Here is a 22,531-nt window from a genome sequence, read left to right as displayed (position 1 = left end):
GAATCATTAGACCATTATATTGCCTCAGAAGTCTACTGAAATCTGTTGGAATTGATGGTGTTATCCACTAATAGAACGATTTGTGAGATGCGCAGTCCCCACAACATGTCAGTTTGCTGCAGGGTGACTTCCTGTGTCGTAAACTGCTTTGGATAAAAACTAAATGTCCACTAAATGTCATATAATGGAATGTTCTCCTGTTGTAAACATAATGATATTCTGTGTGTCCACACAATGTCTGTTCTCAAGCTCAATCATGTTGTCAGCAATGACAAGCACTCTTTCTCTTGACTGCTAATAAGCTTATATTCCCTAACGCAAGACCATATCTTATTATGGAATCTGTTTTATAGCCTGTTTTACATGCAAAGATAAACAGTACACTGATGTTTGGGGAGCTGAAGAAACACAGCTAGACAAGTTTCGCTGAAACAGAATCAGTGGATAGCATGGACTATTGCCACTGGCAATCCTACTCTATCCTCAAGCAAATATTTGTTTGCTGTTGGTTGCACCAGCAAAATGAACTTAAATGGATGCTGAAGTTAAACCAGCTATGGCAGATCTGGGAAAGCAATCCCCTCAGAAAAAGTTTTTGATAAACTGAGCCTTAGAGGTTGTCCTGAGGTCCTTTCAATTTTGATGTTTATGGAGTAGCAGCAGCAGCTGCGGCCCCTTCTGCTTTCCACATTTTGCATTTCATCTTTGGACAATTCTTACGTTGTTAGATGTGCATTGGAAAATAGCTTTGTTCATAAAGAAAGGCCCAAGTCACATTTTCATTATATTCTCAGTCCTCAAGGTAATTCTTAGAGAAACACAATTCTGTGGAAAGCATTGCCAATATTGTCCATTTCCTGCTGTAAAACTTTACTTGGGGATTTCAGTAGCTGCCTGCTCCATTCCACAGGGAGGTTTAGAAAGATATATGTTGATGATCAGTTCAGTCCTTCTGACAGTCCTACAGCACAGCCCAAGTCCTATTAATAAACCCCATCATCTTCTTCCCTCTGGAGACTTCTCAGATGATTCTGTTCAGATACTTTCAGAAGGTGCTGTCTATAGAGCACTTTTTAAGGAGCTTTCATTAAGATGAAAATAGAAACCGTGCTAAAATAAAACTTAATCCGAAGAAAAACTGCTTCAAGTACGATCAGTTACTGCTCACAAATGAGGAAAGCTTCGAGTGGTTCATTATCGCTATTATCACCTTGTACTTGTTAGAAAATGTTGCCCTCATGTTTCCAATTATAGGAGTTGACTTTTATCCGCGCTACATATTTGATGTGAATTTATTTTTGAATGTGTTTTGCTGACTGAAGAAAAGTGCTGACCGTTTAACTCGAGTGCAAGCTGTTGTCTTGAAAATAAGACTGTTTGTCAGTTGTTTCTTAAAGGGAAAAAGGGCCCAAATACTTTGCAATCACAAACTTTTAAATCAAGAGTTGTCAAAGGAAACAAGCCTCTGATGTTGTTTTTAGAAAAGGGAGTTTGAGTCTACAAAAAAAAAAAAAAAGTTTATTTTTAGATTAGTAAATGTGATTAGTTCACTAATAATGTTCTGGCATGATAGATAAACATAATGTAATATTTTTAATAATTGGTCCTCTCGTGGGGATATCAGGCCATTATTAGACATTGTGGGGACATTTGGTCGCACTTCCCACAATATAGTATGAACAAGAACACACACACACACACACACACACACAAACACAAAAACACACAGTAAATACACATTAACAACCAAATTCTACACAGCATTACCGTAAATACTCAATCTTGAAAGTCACTGGTCACTGAAAATATGGAACTTTTTTAAGTGTCTCATCAGATTTATGATATTCATGACATTGTTTTGTGTGTTTTGTTCTGCTTCAATGTAGTTGTTTCATGTGTGATTTGGCTCCCCCTATTTGCAATTGCTCTGACAGGAAGTAATTTGATTTAGACCCAGTGAAAAGGAAGTGAATTCAATGTACATCTTTATGGGCTCATTCTGATCTGCTGCTGGTTTTATCTTACCTGTATTCTGTAAGTGCTTGTTCTTTTATTTAAAGCTTAATTATGTTTTGGAGCACTAATGATTATTTAATTAAGTTCAACACTGTGTTTCCATTAGCATGTTAGTATGCAAGCAAATTCTATTTGAGTCAATTAAGCGATTTTCACTATGCAATCAGTGCCTTCGTATTTGTGGATGTAGAATTTAACATGTTTTAAAAAATCCTTTGTGCTTTGCCCTGACAAATGTTTACATTTTAGTTCAATTTATCATGTAAATTAGAAATATGAATATTTGTAACTGCTCTTTCATTATAATGTACAGTTTCACTCCTGATTCACGAATGCATTTAGTCTTATTTACATTTTTGCTTTTGGCAGTCACCTTTATTTAAAATGACATATTTTTTCCACATTTTCTCTTTCGGGGTATGTAAAACTGCTGTCCTTTGGTGTTAACAGGATAGTGGTGTAAGAAAATAATGACAGAAAATTCTTTTTTTAAAAAGAACTATTCTTTTAAAAATAGCATCTAATGAACTTAGTCTATTTAAATATCATTGAACCAAAAAAACAAAAGGAAATTTGAAGACCAGCCAAGTTATATTTAGCAATAATATTACAATAAGCACCACAGATTTGTCAGTACATCACTTTCCATCCTGTTTTTGATTATGCTTTGGTCAAAAATAAAATAATAGAAATAGAATTGTGTCCTTGCCAAATAAGAGGCTGTATAGTTTGCTGGGTGATTTATTTATTTATTTTCTTAAAGAAGAGAAGCAGGTAGTAGCCTGGAGCTGAACAGCAATATGGGCCATGAAGTCCTGTGGGAACTCACATAACATCCTCGCTTTGATCTCTTTCCTTATTAGCATCCTTTCCCACCGCAAGCCCAACAATGAATACTCTTGCAGTGCCAGTGTTTACAGTGGGCTACATTAAAGTTTGGCTATTGAGACACTCATATTTGATTAAAACATGAATTCACAAATACGTTCAAATGACTCATAACATAGATAGCAATCCAAATAGCCTCTGTATTTTGAAATCCCTACCCACTGCCCTTTAAGTGGTCGTGCCATTTGTAGAGGTGTTTCACACAGAAGGGTTTAGAATCTAAAAGGCTGTCAAAATGATGGTAACACCAGTCATGAAACAGAGAATCCCATGCTTTTTTCCTATTGTAACTTAAAGAAACCCAAACGGATCTATCATCATGTATTCACTGTCATGTCATTCTAAACAACATATGACTTTGCAATGAAAGTGATTAGGGACCGGTTTGGTTATTATACTTTCTTCCTTGTGTTTAGGTGAAGCCGAGTTCCAAGACTCTCCAAATGTACTCAATCAGGGACCAGATTCTGCTGAACGACTCCTGCAGGAGGTGTCAAAGTGTGTGAAGTAGAGGAATTAAGTCAGAAATGAGTGCAGGTAAGATGTTGTCACAGATGGCTCCTGCACCAGCACAGTGGCAGCAGTTGAGATTGTCAGGGATGATCTAATTATGTGGGAGTAATGGGGCGGAAGGAATCCTGGCAGCTGCCCCTTCGGCCCCCTAGAGAGAGTCTCTCTGCCACCATGACGCATCAGGCCTGATGATGCCTGCTGTTGTTGGCAGACACTCACACTGTAGACTGAATATTTAGTCCCACTGCTTTGCATGGATGGGCTTTCACCTGAACAAGAATAGCTATAATAAATGTCATAAAAGCTTGGGAAATATTGGATTATTTGCTTGTTTATCCATTTCCATTCCACCTTTTATTCAAAACCTTGTAGCCCACTGTAATGACTTCACTGTTTTTATTGTCCATTTTATGTTCGTCTTACAGTGATTTGGGGTTTGCCTCAGCTTGATAGCAGTTTTATTTTAGTAATATTATTTATACACTGTTATAGTGTTTATTAGTTTGCTCATTCTTTTCTTTCCTTTTAATAGTCCACACAAAAATTGAAATTTTGTCATTATTTACTTACGATCAAGTTTCTCCAAACCTGTATGCAGTTCTTTTTTTTCTCCAGAACTAGAACAAGAAGCCATTGGTCTGTGCAGTTCAAACAAAACCAAAACGTGGATATTTCTGGCAATATAGAAATCCTGGCCAGGACGTGTCCTCCGAAAATGGCACGAATGGCCACCCTACCTGTTACAAATACTACTATAATAAAAAAAAAAAAAACATTTTCCATCAATGACAGAACTAATTATATGGACTTAAAGACTGGATATCACCAAAAAGTCTTAATGTAGGCGCAGTAAGCATGAAACGGCCTGAAGACACGAAAGTGTGTTAAACTTGAAGCTGGCATCATCTCTTCTCAGGTGCAGTCATCTCAAATCTTCGTAAGGGTTGGATCCAGACTGAAGCTTGTGTAATTCCTAGCTGCCTCAGGATGTTTTAGAAATTCTGAGTTCATTATTTCATATTAATGATGAGCCTTACTGGCATTTATAGTTGGTGTGTTTGTGTAGCCCAAGCCTGGATGCCAGAAAATTGACATCTTTTAAATGGCTCCATCATGTACTGTAGGTTTATTGTGTCTATATATATATATATATATATATATATATATATATATATATATATATATATATATATATATATATATAATAGCAAATGCATTACAAGCACAAATTTAAAAAAACTAACTGCTGCCTTTTTCACTCAAAATGCTCCATTTACTCCATTCAGGTACAACTACATTGTTCATTATGAAAGTAAACTGGCAGCAACTCGATGGCTCAATTGAAATTGTTAGACAAGGTCAGACTTGACATTATTGACAACTTCATGCTTGATGTGTTCTGGAAAAAGCACCATTTGTTATTGCAGAGAAACAAAATAGTTTGTGATCTTCAAAATAATGCAGGATAACTGTAAAAAAAAAACCAAACAAAAAAAACCTGTTCTATCAGGTAAACATGTCACAATGCATGGAACCATTATCTACTTTCAAGTAACAATGATGGGTATAAAAATCATAACACTTTTAAATTCTGCTACAAAAACCAGGTCATAACAGATTAACTGCCATCAGAAGCTGGTAATTTTCCAGCAGGAAACCCTGCAGTTTTTTAGAGCTGTTGATGTGATTGCTGAGTGTCTCTTAGGCCTGTAAAAAAAAATATCTGTGTGAAATTTTAAACATTCTTGGAAAAATAAGTTGTTCTAGGTTAATTCCAGTTCTCACCATGCTTCATTCTGAATGGATAGGAGATGTGCTGTGCTAATTATGCTAATGTTATTACCTTGCCAGGGATTTCGCCAAGACGCACGGATAAACAAGATGTCGGTAATCAGCATGTTTTGGAGTGATAATGATTCTGTTGACCCATCAGAGACCCAATTAGGAGTGAGCACACAGGACTCCCCTCAGTACCATCTTGTTTCGTTTGCTCCATCAGTGCCTGCTGTTTGGTATTCTGGCTTTCAATTAGGAGCTCCACTTTGAGACCAGCTGGGTCTCGCTCAGACCCGTCCATGTCGGATCTCTAATCCAGCCGTGCTCAGTCAGCCCTGCCTCCTCTAATTTAATTGCAGGCCTTTCTCAAACTCGTTCAGGTTGATCATAACAAGAGCAAATCCCATATCGGCTTATGTCCACCAAGCATTTTTTTGCCCTGATTCTCACATACTACAGTATAAAGAAGACGCTCTGGCTGGCAAGTATCTACAAGCATGCACTTTTGCTAACCAGCAGAATAAAAGAAGATAATACAGAACAATGTTCATGTCAACATTTACAAATATGTTTTTTTGATACTTTGGGATTTATAATACCCACTCTGCTCCTGAGCTATGTCTTCTATAACTGAGATTTTTAATAAACGATGAAGGTTTGCAGGGGAATACTGTGGAACCGAATCAGTCGCTTTAGAAAGCTGAGATTTGTGAAAGACGTGAAGGGAAAGCGCTATTGGTGGTAGACGTATCAGAATTCCTTTACGTTGGGCGGGTGTTTCACCATCATTGCGTGGGATAAGATGTGTGAGGTTGACAATAATTAGCAGCTTCTTTCTTCCTGGGCTAATTTTAGATGAATTCCACCCATAGTGTATCTCTTATTTGTCATCTCAATGTACAGTCATGGCCAAAAGTTTTGGCAGTGACACACATTTTGTGTTTTGCAAAGTTTGCTTCTACAGTATTTGTAGATTATTTTTCCAAATGTTTTATGGTATGCGGAAAAAACAATGATAAGCATATCATACGTTTTAAAGGCTTTTATTGGCAAAAAAATATGAGTCAGTATTTATACTGTTGATCCTTGTTCTTCATAAAATGGATCGTTGGAAGAAGTTGCTCTTGCAGGGCGTTTTGATACCATTCTTTATCATCTCCAGTCTTTCTTGACACCAGGCTGTTATCCAAAATTCTTGGCCTAACTGTGCACGCAGATGCTCTCACACCAACCTGCTGCCCTTCCTGAGCGAGCTCTGCACTGCTGGAGACACGATTCTGTAGATTACTCTCTCTCCTTATTGATGATCCGGTAAATTGTCCTTTCAGCAATATACCTTGTGGCAATTTGCTTGCATGTGAGACCATTTTGACGCAAAGTGATGAGGTAACCATTGCACAATGCTGACCTCATATGTGATCAGCCCGAAACTGCTTTCATGCTTGCTCAACAGTGAGTGCAAGCTGCATTAAAGTGATTATTACGTTTCGAATATGGATATTTTTCTTATAAAAACCCATCGATTAACTACAGGAGGCCTTTGTTTCCACAAAACCCCAACCACCCCATCCCCCCCGCCCCCAGGACCGTGTGAGACAGGATTGGCACTTTTTATTTCACTTCGTTTGGACTGATGCATGCAACACCCATTGAGTGGCATTAAACAGCTTGAAGGATCAAACACAATTTTTAATATAAGTCCAACTGAAATCTGAAAGAAGAGAGTCATGTACACTCGTGAACTAACCCTTTAACATGACACAATTGGCCTGTATAATTCCTAGGTTTTAGATTTATGGGTGAAATGTATGGATGCAAGAGATTGTGAAGATGTTGTTGTTTACATTGTGTTGTCATTCAGGGTATCTGTCTAAAACAATGTGAGCACTTCAGCACATGAAATCTGATCTTGGACACTTTTCTGAGAAGTTCTTGTATTTTGATTCACTCTTATTTTTCCTTACATCTTTAAAGATACCTGCTGAGAACAGAAAACGCCTATGTTGGCATGAATATTCATGTTTGTCACCCACCAGTGGGTGCTGGAGTTTTATAGGAACAGTTAACAATTGTGCTTATGAATATTCATAATTCCAGGTCAAAAGTGAACACTTAGTTGTAGTGACGCACTGGACTGCACTGTCCTCCTGGATTCTCATTTCTGTTTTGCTAATGTGTAGATATCAAGTCCCCATGCAGGCTGCAGAAACACATGTAATAGTCTCCATTTTCATTGGCACTGCTATAAAAATGATCCCTTCTCTTTGATCTCAGAAGCCAGCTGTTTGAACGTCTCAAGGTTAGTTTTGTTCTTTTCCCCCACAGCTTTATTTTCAGAAATAAATGAGGTTATTCGGTCCTTCATATTTCATTAGCTGCTTTTCCTCAGCTCTAAATATTTCTCTCTCACCTATATTATCCAATGAAACCGAACGCTGTTTGAGAGACAAATTAAATAGATTGTTTAAAGCATGACAGACAGCTTTCTGACAGAAACCCCATTTAACTAGCTGCTCTTTTGACAAGATTTTGACATGGACTTGTTCTGCAGTCTAATCATGACTCACTACATATTATGTGAGTTTAGAGACCAAAATGTGATTACTATGCCTCAGCCGTCAGAAAGTATTGGATTTTTAACACAAAACATGAAACCAATTCTGGTCAAACAGACTTTTATTTAAACTGTCTGCCAAGTGGGCTTTGTTCACTAGGAATTGCATGTTATGGTCTCTTTGGGACGTGCTGGCTGTATTTTGCTTATTGGCATAACGGCTCTATTGCTTCAGTGTATGTGTCAGCCATTGTGAGCTCTTCAATACATTGAGCATGGCAGAGATTCAGTATGTCATCCGCCGAGCAGATGTCTACCGCAGATGTCCACAATGCATTCAAATACAGCAACCGAAGTCAAAGAATTCCAAGCCGTAGAGAATCAGCCATAATGACGATGTTAGGCTCCGTGATCCTCTCATTACACATGTATTTTACAACGAGTGTGAATCAGTGCAAAGCCTGCCTGAGGCGACGCTATTGCAAATCTATAAAAATCTGTCTTGAGTCAACCGTGACATCTGTGTACAGCAGCAACTAGAGATAAAGTCTATAATTATTGTGATTGTGGTTTGATTTAATTTAGGTTCTTTGTTAAAAAGACAGATTAAAAGAACAGGTGGGGAAGTGACTTAACAGAGTTGTAATTAACAGAGGGAGTAAATATTTGCAGGGAGTAAATATTTTCTGCTGTTCTGCTACTCTCTGCTAATCAGTTGCCTTGCGGTTGTCACGTTGGGGCAGATTAGGGAGAAAACAGATCTGCTAGAGGAGGAGCCGCAAATGTGTGCTGTGGAATTCTGGGATTAGGTGTCACTGTAATTAAACTGCTCCGTTCACCCAAAAATGTAAATTCAATTAAAGTGAATGATGATCACGTCGGTCCTTGGTCCCTATATTCATTTTCATTGTATGGACAAGAGCAACTTGGACATTCTGTTACATTTCTGCGGCAGAAAGAGAGTCATAGGAGTTTGGAGCAATTTGAGGGTGAATAAAATATCAGAATATTCTGACTGGTTTACAGACTGTAGAGATTTCACTGACTCTCTATTTTGTTTTCATGTGTATTTCTGCTGGGTGTTATTTGCTGGGGTCAAATTAATTTCAAACAGAAACCGTGTCACTGAAAGGGAAAACATTTCTATTTAAAAAAAATAATAATAATTTAAAAGCATGAATATATTTTAAATACAGCACTCTTGTTATTGAGGTTATCAGCTGACAAGGAAAATAGCTGGATGATTTCAAAATGTCTGTAGTTATTTTTACGAAGACATCATTTGTGTGACCATAAACATAAAAATAATAAAGTCCGTCTTGACAGAACATGGTTAAATGATCCGTGCTTGATAATGGAAATAGAGAGAGTTTCTGGGGGAGCTGTGAGTCATTAATCAATCTACATTTGAGACTGGAAACTGTCACATCCCTGCTGGAAGCGGGAGCACAGACATCTGTGGAGTAACAGTGTCTATGAATAGCACCAGTGTCCATGGCTGTGGTTAATCAGGGGACAATATATCCTACCATTCGTGAAGCTTATACATTCGAGTTATCCTCAGTCCGAAACAAGCATGAATCAGTGAATATACTGCTTGGGGTCAGACATTTGCACTTCAAACTTGCATGAATCATCCAGAAGGTTAGTTCGCCTTTTGTGAAGTATTTGTTGTTGAAGTATTTCTAGCTTTACCCAAACAGACCAAGTAACAGAAGTTTACATAAAAGTTTCATTAAAAAATAAATAAATAAATGGTTAAATGCCAATTTATTAAGATAGACATCACAACAGAGGTGATTTTATTGTTTGTGCTACCTTAAAAACCAAATGATGTGATTTGCTCATACTCATACTAGCTTTGTTTTGGCAATAGAATCATAATCATACAGAGGAACAGCCTAGCCTGTTTTTGGGGTGGTATGAGGCCCTGGCAGCCCGCAGTGTGAGGTGTATGCCAGCAGGGCGGCAGGTGTCATGATTTAGTGCTGGAGCCAAAACTCCGCCTGCTTTCTTCAGTACCCATCTGTTTGGGGATGAGCGCAGAGAAACCGGGCTGAAAACACAGATGACTAAATGGGTCACAATGCTCACTCTGAGGTCTGAGCGGGAAATAGACAGAAACTCTGAATATTTAATTTGACCTCATACACTCTTTCCATGAGTTTTAGGGTTCTGGATGTGTTCACGTAGGCTCTCCTCTTGCAGTGTCCAATTATAATGATTCTCCAATTTTATATATATGCTTTGATAAATCCATTGCTTATGGATTTTTTTAATAGCTTACAGTATATGGTGGTTTTGAATTAACTTTATTATTTTATTATTTTAACCACCACTGATAAAGCTTTCATGTTTTAAAGCATACATATCACAAGATTTTGTGCTTAGATTGCGAACCAGAATCATTAAAAATGTTGCAACATTTCTGCGCATTATATTTTATTTGTTCCTGCACGTTCCTCCACAGTTTCAAAGTAAAATGGTGTTAAAATGCCCTATCACATTTAAAAATGACCGTACACTCAACACTAAAGCCTACCGATCTAATCAATAGTGTTAACAAAGCATCGTTATGCAAGATATAAACATTGTTGAAGCAACCATGCTATTTTATCTTGTTTCTGCAGTGCAGTTCCAGGTGAGCTACTGAGCAAGTTTACAATATCCCAAGAGCCATAAATATGGAGCTGAATATATAATGTAAACATCAAAAGTCTATTAGTTTACAAGCAATGCACTATAGTAATGTATATCATTTTTAATTGATAGCCTGCTCCTGTAATCACTGTGTGAAAAAGGAACAAAAGTTGTCGGTGTTTTAATACCATTAGTATTCATTTCAGATGTGGACAGTAATGAAGTACATGGAATTTTGCATATTGCAAAAATGTAGATATAGAGGCACATTTTTCCAATGAGTCTATAATGAGGTACAGATGTGAAAATAAATGAGACATAGGATCATTTATACTATATCAAGCACAAGGACAACATTCTTGTTAAAAAGATTTGTTGTGGTATGTGCCTCATATCCACATTGATGTATTACTATTAAAACATTCAAACGATTTATGAGAATCATGTTGCATTCGTTTTATCTTTGGCTCCACTAAATATATCGAAACAGCATCACAATTAGTTTACATGAGTTTTCCTGTCAGATCTCACACGGCGAATATTAACAAAATGCCCCATTTTCACAGTATGATAATGTTTCCTGATAACTGCAGAGCTACGCTTGTATAGCACCTGCCTTACAGTGGGCTTCAATGAAAAAGAAGCCAATCCACACACAGTCGCATGTAGCAGCTGACAGATAATGGGACAGCAGCTATGTGCCACTGCTCTGACCAACTCATCCGTCGCACTACAGTAAGATTACAGATATATCAGTCTGACATTTGAGTATCATTAGGTAGCCGAAATAGGGAGAGCAAGGCTTGAAATTTACTGGTTCTGAGATTTTTAATGACCACGGGGGTGATTTGACATTGCCGATGGCCTGGAGGCTGAAACATTCAATGCTACAGGAATAAATAGCTGTACAAGTGTTTTGTCTATAGGAAAAGTAATGCTAATTTAATGAGCAGTCAGTACTTCAAATTCGTGACCCATTTGAGTAACAAGCACCATTTACAGGTCCACATTATTCCAGATAACCGAGAATGGCAAATGCTATTGGCTAGAGGGATGAATGCCACACAATGACCTTTCAAACACCTCTTTTAGCTGCAGCTAGGACCGTCTCAGAAGATCTACCATTTAAATACCTACCAAACTCAGTCTTGCTTACTTTCAGACCTGTTTCAGGAAAGCTGTACAATGGTGAATGTGTCTTTGGTTTTAAAATGGACGTGAAAAGAAGAGCTCTGTCTACCTTGTATCACCTGCATTTATCGAACTACATCACGAACACATGTTCCCGAGCGAGATGGATCACAGGTCAGACCTATTTCATGTTTTCACTATGGGGATTTTTTACAGTTCCCTCCTTATTATCAACGAATAGGACTTTAATCTGCTCTCAGATGGGTTACCGCTCTCCAGGGACCCCACGTCCACCCCCTCTACCCTTTTTATCTGTAGCTTTGATCAGAGCCCGGACAGCCTCTTCTGTGCTTCTACCCTGAAACGTGTTTGTTTCTGACTTTTAAAAACTGTAAAATTATCAGACATTGTAGTTTTTTTTCCCGCACCTTTGGCTATGTGAAATAAATGTGATGCAAGATGTCATCCCTTTCACTTAAAAGTGCATTCTTAAAAGCAACTCTATGCCTTCCCGCTTCAGGCTTTCTGCTCTGGAACTTCTTCATTCTTCAGAGTTTCTAGATTGTTTAAGGCCAGCCCAAATGAGTATTTCTTAGACTTTCTAGAGTGCCCCCCGCTATCCTAGATAGGAAGTGACAGCTAGTTCCATTAGATATATGCAGCTCAGGAAACTGACTGACTTGTTCAGGAAACTAGTGGAATAATTGACAAATGAAGTGCTGCTTCTGTCATTTTGTTCTGTTGTGTGTGGCCTCGGGGTTGGGAGTTGGATATCATTTTCAGCAGGTGCTTATTTGCTTGCTGTTAAATTATTCAAAAAACAAATGCATTCCATAGATATAATTGATTGAATAGGTCCTCTTCTATTATTAGAACGTTTTTTTTTTTTTTCATTCTGTAATTAAAATTGTGATATTATTATGTGGGGGACATACCAATAAATAATATCGAAAGGCATTATAAAGGCATTTTTAAAAATACAATCTTTACACAAGATATTTATCACTTAATCATTTATTACAGTTATTATTTTACATAGACCACTGTTCAAAACATTTGGGTTTTTTACCCCCCCCCCCCCCCAATAATTATTACTGTTATATAGAAAAGATGCAATAACTTTATAATGTAAAGACTTTGATAATGTTGCAAAATATTTTAGTTTTAGTTTTAAATAACTTCTGATATTTTGTATTCTGTTCTGTAGAAAATCTGTAGATTCACACAAAAATATTTTAAGAACCATGATTGCTTTGATATGTTTGTTTTTACTTAAAAAAGTATGTGTGTGTGTGTGTGTGTGTGAGTGTCCACTGCTCATCGTAAACACTTATTTTATATAAAAAAATAAATAAATAATGATTTAAGACATGTACAATTGCATGTATAACAGTGTGAGGAAAATATGCTATTAGTTTTTACTTGTTCACACCGCATGATATTTTTTAGAAATCATTACTTTTATTCCTTGTTCATATGAAACAACATGAATGCTGCACAAATAGTGCATTTCTAGGAACTTGGCATGTTTACCTATTTAAAAGATTTTCCCATTTTATAATTGTGACCACTCTTATGTCGTGACTTCAGAACAGGCCACGCAGTATTTCTGACCCACCCCACAGGTGTCCTAGTTCATTGATTGGTAAAGGCAGAGAGCTTGTGTTTGATTGACATCAGTGCACTCCAGCGCACAGCTGCTGGTCATTCAGCTGAACTCTCGGGTGCACTCATACATTTGTGAAAAGAGAGCAATTAAAAGGAATCCTTTCGCTTTGGTATATTAGCAGTACAAGACTAAATCAACTTTTTCCTGATTTAAGATTACATAGTGCACCCTTATATTTTTATCTGTGATGAAAAGGGCCTTTGGAACACTTCTCTAAAGCTAAAACTCGACTGGAAGTGTTTGATGAATAAATTGCCACCCAAAGACAGTTTAAAGTATCAGTGCAATCTTTTAACTTGTAAACAAAGATGAATCTCCTTGGACAGGACAACAAACTCTCTTGGAGCTTTACGATTTATTTGTCACAGCTCCATGCATTTGACGACATTGCTTATTTGGCATCTATATTTTTACAGCTGCTGTCAGCAAACTCCTTGCTCTACATTCATGTCACACTTTTAATAACTGTCTTTGCATTGTGCACTGTATTTCCTATTGTTTCTTTGACAGAATCGCGTCTGGTTTTATTAACAAGCATCCGTTTCTCAAAGTTGAAATTTGGGTCTCTTCTGTCTGTTTCAGCCAGCCAATGAAATGTATTATAAATAGCCCTGTGGCAGACATTGGATTTTCTCAGAGAGTCTCACTAAGTTACAGTACACTGCGCATTGGGCATTGCATTGCATCGCATTGCAATAGAAGAGAATAGAATAGAATAGAATAGAATAGAATAGAATAGAATAGAATAGAATAGAATAGAATAACAAACAGAACAGTATCTGTCTACACTCCAAAGTATTTCCAATGCTCTCATAACTTTCAGAATAGTTATTAAAGTCTCTATAGGGTTTTAAAAAAAAACATTGATACAACTTAAGAAAAAATGTAGTTGCTTTATCTAAATAGGTCATTGTTATTATGATGGAAGATTGACAACTTGACATTTTAAGGTTATTCAAGACATTTGCTATAATTAAGTAGGCTAATTATATGATGAAACTTAAAAAGAAAAGAGCCTTTTCTGTATCCGAAGACTAGATGAAATGCATTGTAACCAGATAAATGTCAGGGTGACTTTGACATGCAAATAGCTGAACTACAAAGTAGCTGAAGAATGTCCTTGAAAGACCTCAGCTGTATTTATATATTTATTTATTCCCACTGTTACATTGACCAAAAATTAAAATAAACTCTCATATCTTGCCTCTTTTTATTTTTATTTTTAATATATAACAGATTCTCCGATTACTAGATGAATAGTATGATGAACACAGCTGTAATGATTTAGAATAATATGGCTCACTCCCCGTTGTGGGTTATTACATTACTTACATTTGTCATTTTCCATCAGCCTCAGATTGGGTCTCAGCTGTGCCTTGGGGCTGATGGGACGACATTGATTCTTGCCCGCTGTAACCTCATTGGCATGCCATAGGTGGGACAATTAGCCGCTGAGGACCTCTGCCAGGATTGTTTGAAAAGTGTGGCCGCTGATCTCGAACGTGGATTAAATATTTATCATGTGCTCAAGCATTTCATCAGCCTGGAGATGAAGAGCCACCTGAGGAGATGGTACAATCCCTTAAATGATGGAAAAGATGGAGTGAAACCAGAAACCCAGCTAAAAGAAGCCAGACACTGTTGCATCTGTGTTGAATCATTGTTATATTTTATGTGGCAAAAGGCATCTTTATTCTCTGATGATTCAAAAATAGTTTCTCCATGTTATTAACTAAGTGTGAGTCTGACATATATATTGTAATAAATAAATAAATAAACGTATCTTTCTTTTTAAAGATAGCATGATCTATTCAACCCAGTGGTGTCCATTTGATGCCTGAATGGGTGTTAGGAGATCACAGATTTGCTCAGAAGAGGTAAAAAAACTACTTTAGCTTAAATAGTTCACTGCTAATGGTGACACAAGACAGCCTATTTGGGTCACATGTGCTGCAAAACACAAAGATGGTCTGTACTATACTGTCTACACAAGAATTCAGCGAACCATCTAAGTGTGCCTTTAAGTAACAATGGAAATATGGAGATATAGAAACTGATTTTGTAGTACTTAATTTAAATGTATTTTGCTGTAATATAAGGTTTGTCAATCTAGAATTCTGATAATCAGTTTCATCAGGTCTTGTGTTTTTTTTTTTATGGCAAGAATGACACATGGTCTAATTTTATCTGGTTCAATACATGCAACAGTCTGGACAGCGCTACTTCACATTGTGCTGATGACAGTTTTACGTCACCTATGTTCCTGCTCTTTACACTGAATTGTATAGATGTAATGAAAGGAACAGGTCTATATTTGAGAAGGTGCCAGTTGAGTTGTTACTGGTTGTAACTTTTCAATTAACCATCAAAATATTTATGCGCCAAACACAATTAATATCCAATTTATTTAGATTAATAATAAAAAAGCACTAATAATTGCTAGTTCAAGCCCTCAAATCTGATTGTACTTTTTGTCTACTGTTTTATGAGTACTGTGAATTTATGCATTCCTCTCATTTTACGTGCTGTATTCGGACTTTATCAGTGAGTTATTGAATCATTCATTCGACCAGTTTGTTCAAAAATACGGATTCCTTCAAGTGACTGGCTGAATGCCAAGTTGCATACTACCATACTACTCGTTATTTCTGCTATATATTTATATGACAGACATAGTGAGAGTAGTGCTCTAGTATGCTATTCTAAACTGTCTTTATGAATGAGTCATTGAATCATGTACTTAATTCATTCAGTAATACTGATTATTCAGGAATGACACACATGAGTCATTGAATCATTCGCTTAACCAGTTTATTCAAATGTACTGATTCATTATGAAACAACTGACTGTCTTAATGCTGGAGTGAATCATGTATTAATCTGATTCATTCATTAACACTGATTCATTCAGGAATCAAACAAGCAACGAGTGAGTCACTGAATAATTCATTCAACGGTTTTGTTCAGTAACGTCACTATGAAACGCATTGCGGTTGATTCTTCTTTGGTGTTATTTACAACTTCTTCCAATGGACGAGAATAAATACATTAATAAATGACAATGATGTGTTTAAAATGTAATTTGCAACTTGGTTTATTGAACTGTTATATCTCACTCTCATTGGCGTAAAGCACAGTTGTGATTACCTGCTTTGGTAACTCTGTTATAAAAGCACTCTTGTTTTGGTTTAAAAACTAATCTTAATATATAGAAAAACTGTAATATTTAGGCTATTGGTTTCTCAGCAAATTCTCAGTGCGAACAAACAAAACACTCAACACAGAGCAGCCACACTACTCATTAAATTGGTAGGAGTAGATAGGCTACTTCACAGTTGCATTGTAGAGATTAAAGTCACTCTGCTGAGGAACTTTCCCTATATAAATTAATTTCAATAATTGGCATAATTCATTTCCCTGACCTAAAAACAAAGTTGAAAACAACCCCACGCCCCAGCCACGTCCACCTACACACAATATAGGGATGAAAGGAATAAATCAAAAGGTTGAAGTGCATTTTAGCTGAGAATAAACAGATAAACGGCAGGGGAAAAGGGAATGATGAAAGTAGTTGCTCTATTACCATGTAGCCCTGGGCTAATGCAGGAGGCCGGGCTTACACAGAGGAACAGAGGGACAGGATAAATGTGGGGAGAAGTCTAGGTTAATAACAAAGCAAAATGGTGCCTCAGGATGAGGCAGGTACTTTGCTAATATTCTTTTTTTTATATATATTCTCTTTGTTCCTGGACCCATACTTTTGCCAGTGTTTTACATTTTGTCAATGAATTTTTGTTTGAAATCGTGTGTCTTTCTCAGTGAATGTCAAGCACAGTTGTGTTGTGTTCTCAGTAAAGTCTAAGTTTAAGGCATTAGGTATGGAAGCCAACAATTAAAGTTAATTATTATCGTTATATGATCTACTAAAAACATTTTTAATGAGCTCAGTATAAAAAAAAAATGCTTGTTTTCACTCAATATCCTGTTAATCTTGAGTACCTATAGAGTAGTAGGCCTACTGCATCCTTCATAACTCCAAAAAGCCTTTAGTTTTATTATATTCATAAGAGAAAGATAGTCTGTACCGATTTTTCCCTGGAAAACACGACCAGCTGGAGGCTTGACGTGTGGGCGGAGCTAAAGAATCACGAGCGCCAGTAGGCTTTTGCGTTGAGAGCATGTGGAAACTGTGACATTACCGTGAGGAAAAAAAACCATCATCCAAAACAAACCATGGCTTACGGTCAGATTCAGCCATTTATTTATGATCCAGAATCAGATCCAGAGGCTGAAACTGAACGAGAGCAGCAGCAGCAACGACTCGCTCCGAGCGGGGCTCGAACCGGGGTCTCCGATGGGAGGCGGACGCACTAACAAGGAGGCAGAGATATTTGAAGCAGTTTTACTCACCGCCTGCGGTTCCAACACACGATCGTGACCCTTTTTCGTTGGGATTGCATCATCCTTGAGAAATAAACGATACGCAAATCTGGCGTCAAACTGGGCCTTGTTTGTAAAACAAGCATCTTCGAAATGCAGGGAACAAACAAAAACACTTGCACAACTCCGTTGATGCTCTGTAAAAATAAACTCCATCCACTGGTCCCTTAATGCTGTTTTTTTTTTTTGGTAATCTGTGCAGGATTGTCTTGCCCTGGCAACCAAAAACACACTCCTTTTGTGACATTTCGCGACGCTCTCGCTCTGATCAGTGAATGCCTGTTGTGCTCTCAGTGCTCTGCTATACGGGAGCGCGCGCTCTTCTGGGAGACGTGCCCTCAGGACCCATATAAGGAAATTCCGCTCCATCTAACGTCACACATAGCCATACTCGAAAAAAACTTTCCGAAACTTGTGACAAACCGGAAAGAGTATTTTGGGAACAAAAATACTCCTTCAAACGTACAACTTAATTTTTGAAACTTTGTCCATGTTTAGCATGGGAATCCAACTATTTAACAGTGTAAAAAACTCAGTATGCATGAAATAGCATTTCACCCCCCCTTTAAAATCTGAACAGATTTTTTTAAACACTAGGCATCATTCACTTACCGACTTTGTAAATAGTTAAAAAAAAAATATCACAACAATAAAAGCAAGGATTGTACATTTTAAAATGATGTAAAATGTATTCAAAATAAAATAATGATATTATTTTTATAATATCATATTATCTGCACGTACAGTTTTCCTAAAATATAGTTTTAAGATTTGAAGTACACTACAACTGCACATTGAGTACAATTAAACACCCTTCTTGTGTTCCCAATATTATGCTGTTAGTATGATGCACAGAATAAGGCAGCTCACCCTGGTTTGGAATGGGTCTTGGTGTGTGTCACTGATCTGTCAGAGCTTGTGTGAAATAAATTGCGTAATGTACATAGATTGTACATAATGCACAGATTATATTTCTGTTCCTGTGTTGATATTAAATGTGCATGGTTTCAAATTGCTAATTACGTCTAGAACCTGTAGATGTTTATATTTTAGTGTTTTTGGCAATACGGTGACTTAGCTGATCACAACGCATGCTTACTCATGCATGGGTCGCTGTCAAGAAGATTTTGGATAAAGCAGATCTGACAGATCACAAGCTGTTACAGGTGTGGTATCATCTGTTTACAGATAATTCACTGAAGCAATTAATTCACTGTCAATAAACACAGGCTATATCTACCATAGCATTTACAAGGTACATCAAGATACAAAAGAACATGGCTTTAAAAATGTCTTTCTTTCTTTCTTTCTTTCTTTCTTTCTTTCTTTCTTTCTTTCTTTCTTTCTTTCTTTCTTTCTTTCTTTCTTTCTTTCTTTCTTTCTTTCTTTTGTAAGATCAGAACTGAGTTACACTTAAAACAGTCATGCATGTTAAAGGAATATTTCACCCAAAAAAGAAAATGTATTTACTATCAAAAAATCCAGGTAGTATATGTTTTTTTTACACTATAAAAAAATAAGTGTAATTTTAACTGTAATTTTTTTTAAAAATGCTATAAAAAAAACTTACTATATACAGTGAAAAACCAGACATTTCATGTAATTTTACAGTAAAATGCTATTAATTCCACAGCTTTAAGAAGTAAAAAAGAAAAAAAATCAATGTATAATTTAGCCAAACTGATATTACCAGAATTCCCTGCGTGACACTCAAACAGGTATTTTGTTTAAATAATCATGTTTTTTTTATATTTTTTGTTATCAGTTATGTACATTTGGGCTTTATGTTACATCTTCTGTTATTTAATGAAAGTTTATTGCATTATTTAAGTATTGTGTGTTACCATGATGGTGGTTTGTGTTTGCAAGAATCACTCTGTTCACTTTTTTATATATTAATATATACTTCTGCTTGTAGCGAATTACTTCTCTTTTACCACCTCCATTACTAAATAGATTTTAATAGTGTGCGTTGCTGAATTTACTTGTTTACATTCAAATTTTCTTGTTTGTAAATTACAGCTTTATACTGTAAAATTAACAGTTTTTGAACGTAAATGTTTTCAGTTTTTCTGTATTTTTTACAAAATTATTCTGGCAACCACAGCTGCCACAGTTATTTTGAAAAACTAAAGATTTTTTTTTTTTTTACAGTGTAGAGAAATGTAGCATTACATCACTTGCTAACCAGTGGATCCTCTGCAGTGAATGGGTGCCGTCAGAATGAGAGTCCATGCAACTGATACAAAACAGCACAATAATCCACAAGTATTCCACACAATACAAGTCAATTAATACTATTTTCTCCAGTGGAATCAAGAGAGAAAAATGCAGTTCAAACAATGTTAACAAGTAAAAAAACATTTGTCAAAGTCTAAGAGTTTTTTTCATGTCATTATTTTGACGTGAGAGGGCAACAAGAGATAGACTTTGTTTGTTTTTTTTATCAGCTGTTTGGACTGAATATATACAAATGTGCTGTGATGAAGAAACATGCACATCTTGGATGGCCTGAGGCGGAGTAAATTTTCAGCAAATTAAAATTTTTAGGTGAACTATTCATTGAATTCATATATGCATATACTATACATGCATGAGGCAAAGTGAATCATATGCTCTTGCACAAACACATGGTGTGGAGCACAGGGAATTAGATTGGTACATTATGCTATAGGGGAGGTTAATAAGTATGGCGCTAGCAGAAGCTGGGCTGTGAAATAGACTTGTTAGCATAAATGAGGAGGGCAATGGAAGGTAATTCAATCTCACACTGAGTTTGAAAGAAACCCTACTGCATCAGGCATTTCTGCTGGCACTGGGTAAATGACTTCTATTCATGCTTGGTCCTACTACAGGAAATGTTGGGAAATTCAAATGCTGCACTACACACAATCACATTTTTAGCATTCAGATGAGACCACTGCTGTTGCACGGTTCCTTTTGTCTGTTTATTACAGATGTGTAAGTGTGAGTAACAGTTTCACTGTACAGTAGAAGCACATGTTGAATTATACATGACGTTACACATGCTTAATGCTGCACAGATGGGCACTTGTTTTTGCCACTGAACCTCAAGGTCAGTTTCAAAACATTTGATGTGGTGTTATCATAAATGCAGCTCAGTGATGGATCTTGAGTCTCAAAAATTAATGAGAGACTTGGGTTGTCTGTTGCCTTGAGACTGTATTTACAGTTGAATTTTTCATTTTGTTCCTAATTCTCTTAAACACATACAAAAAGGTCCCCCTTCACTCAGTTCAGTTCACTCAACACATGAATCAAATATCTCTTTATTCTAGAGAACATTGTTTTCTCAAAAAAATGAGAGAATGATTTGCCATTTACAAAAGGATTCAATGCTCCCTCGTCTCCCTGAGTCAATATTTTGCACAAAACCTTTAGCAGCAATTACAGTTGTGAATCTTGAGCATTTTGCTGCCTTTGCACATTTAGATTATGAATTTTGGCTGTTTTTCAATAAAGCGGCTCCAATCCTGCCAAATTAGATTTAGAGAGTTGGAAGGCAAGTTATCAGTGTTATTGATTAGTGGGCTTTGGCTGTGATTTCCAGATGTTTTTTTTTTTTTTTTTTTTTTTTTTTTTTTGCTTTTTCACAGTGCTCTTCGGCCATTATTATTCTTCAAAAATAGGTATCTAAAATAGGTTCTCCTTATGGACACAGGTCTACAAGGCCCTATCTATGTTGCCTTTGATGGAGTTCCTTTTGATGAAATCGTTATGTTTGGTTTTGGCAGTTGTTGTTTTTTTTTGGTACTTTATCTCTGCCAAATACTTTGCTTCCAAGCCAACTCTTCACATTTTCATCCAAAAAAAAAAAAAAAAAAAACCTGATACATATGCATAAAACAAATTTCTTTCTTGGCAAGTCACGATGGCTGGCATTGTTCATTGGTTGGGCATCAACCAATAAAATGTCTTCATTCACACCAAAGCCCCGCCCCTGGCTCTGCTCTCTCGCATCTCCATATACAAGTGCACAAGTGAGTTTTGCAACAGGAATACAGCAAAAGGAATAGCAAATATCAAAGCACTAGGATTTGATCTTGTACTGCCAGATCTGAGAGGTTGTAAGTGCCGACTTGATGTTGTGCAGCGAAACTGTAAAGTGCAAAAGTAAATATGTTGCAAACATTTGTGTCTGTCATTTTCTTCATGTGAATGTCATTCTACACATTTGTAACTATTAATCTACAACTTCCAATTACAAACACGGGTGTTTTGATCATTGTCTGTGTGTGGAAATTGAATGATTCAGTGTTTCACATCAGCGCTGTGTGTAAATTTCAGCTAACAAATATGAATGTTAATATGACAAGTTCTCACATTAAGATCCACAGGCTCTTGAGTTATGCTACTGTATTACCTTCATATTTTTGAAGCTGAACAGTAAAAATGTTTTCTCTGTAATCACTTCAAAAAAAAAAAAAAAATGAACCAATCAGTCAATAAATCCGTCATTTAAGGCAATAAAACAAAAGAGATAATTTATTAATAATTATAATTTTTTATGATATGGTTAAAATATTAACACCCACAGATTTTTTTTTTATTATTATTTGACCTGCAACAACATAACTAATAATCTTTAGTATATGAATATGTTCTTGAAGAACAGAATTCCCCATGACCAGGCTTGCTCTGATTTTATTTACTGATATTGCAGCTAGACAGTTGTCCTGACCTTTTGCGGGGGTGGACACACTGTGCGTAGTCCAGATAGGTTATTGATCTCCAAGGTGTTTTGATGAAAGTTCATTCATTAATTTGTGAATTCATGATTAATCTAGAAACCCAGTTACCTAGTGTCACATTATTATAGACACCAGCCCATTGAAACAGCTGGAACAGTGTTTGAAACATCTCGTATTGTTCTGTATAATGGA

General features: G+C 36.5%; 1 long non-coding RNA gene across 2 annotated transcripts in view; it reads left to right on the top strand.

Annotated features, from left to right (window-relative positions):
* Positions 1 to 768: 768 nt before the first annotated feature.
* LOC127951984 (uncharacterized) overlaps positions 769 to 22,531 on the top strand; it is a 38,885-nt gene continuing 17,122 nt past the window's right edge. Inside the window, exons 1-3 of one of the 2 annotated variants that reach the window (XR_008152789.1) lie at positions 769 to 2,034; positions 3,321 to 3,441; positions 4,033 to 4,472. This is a non-coding gene — a long non-coding RNA (uncharacterized LOC127951984). Of the gene's footprint in view, positions 2,035 to 3,320; positions 3,442 to 4,032; positions 4,473 to 22,531 lie in introns of those variants that run through there. The other variant, XR_008152788.1, reaches the window with a different exon arrangement.

Source organism: Carassius gibelio, chromosome B3, assembly GCF_023724105.1.
Source record: "Carassius gibelio isolate Cgi1373 ecotype wild population from Czech Republic chromosome B3, carGib1.2-hapl.c, whole genome shotgun sequence".
Classification (NCBI taxonomy): Eukaryota; Metazoa; Chordata; class Actinopteri; order Cypriniformes; family Cyprinidae; genus Carassius; species Carassius gibelio.
The sequence above is the reverse complement of the archived record's forward strand: the minus strand, read 5'-3'. Positions and strand labels throughout refer to the sequence as shown.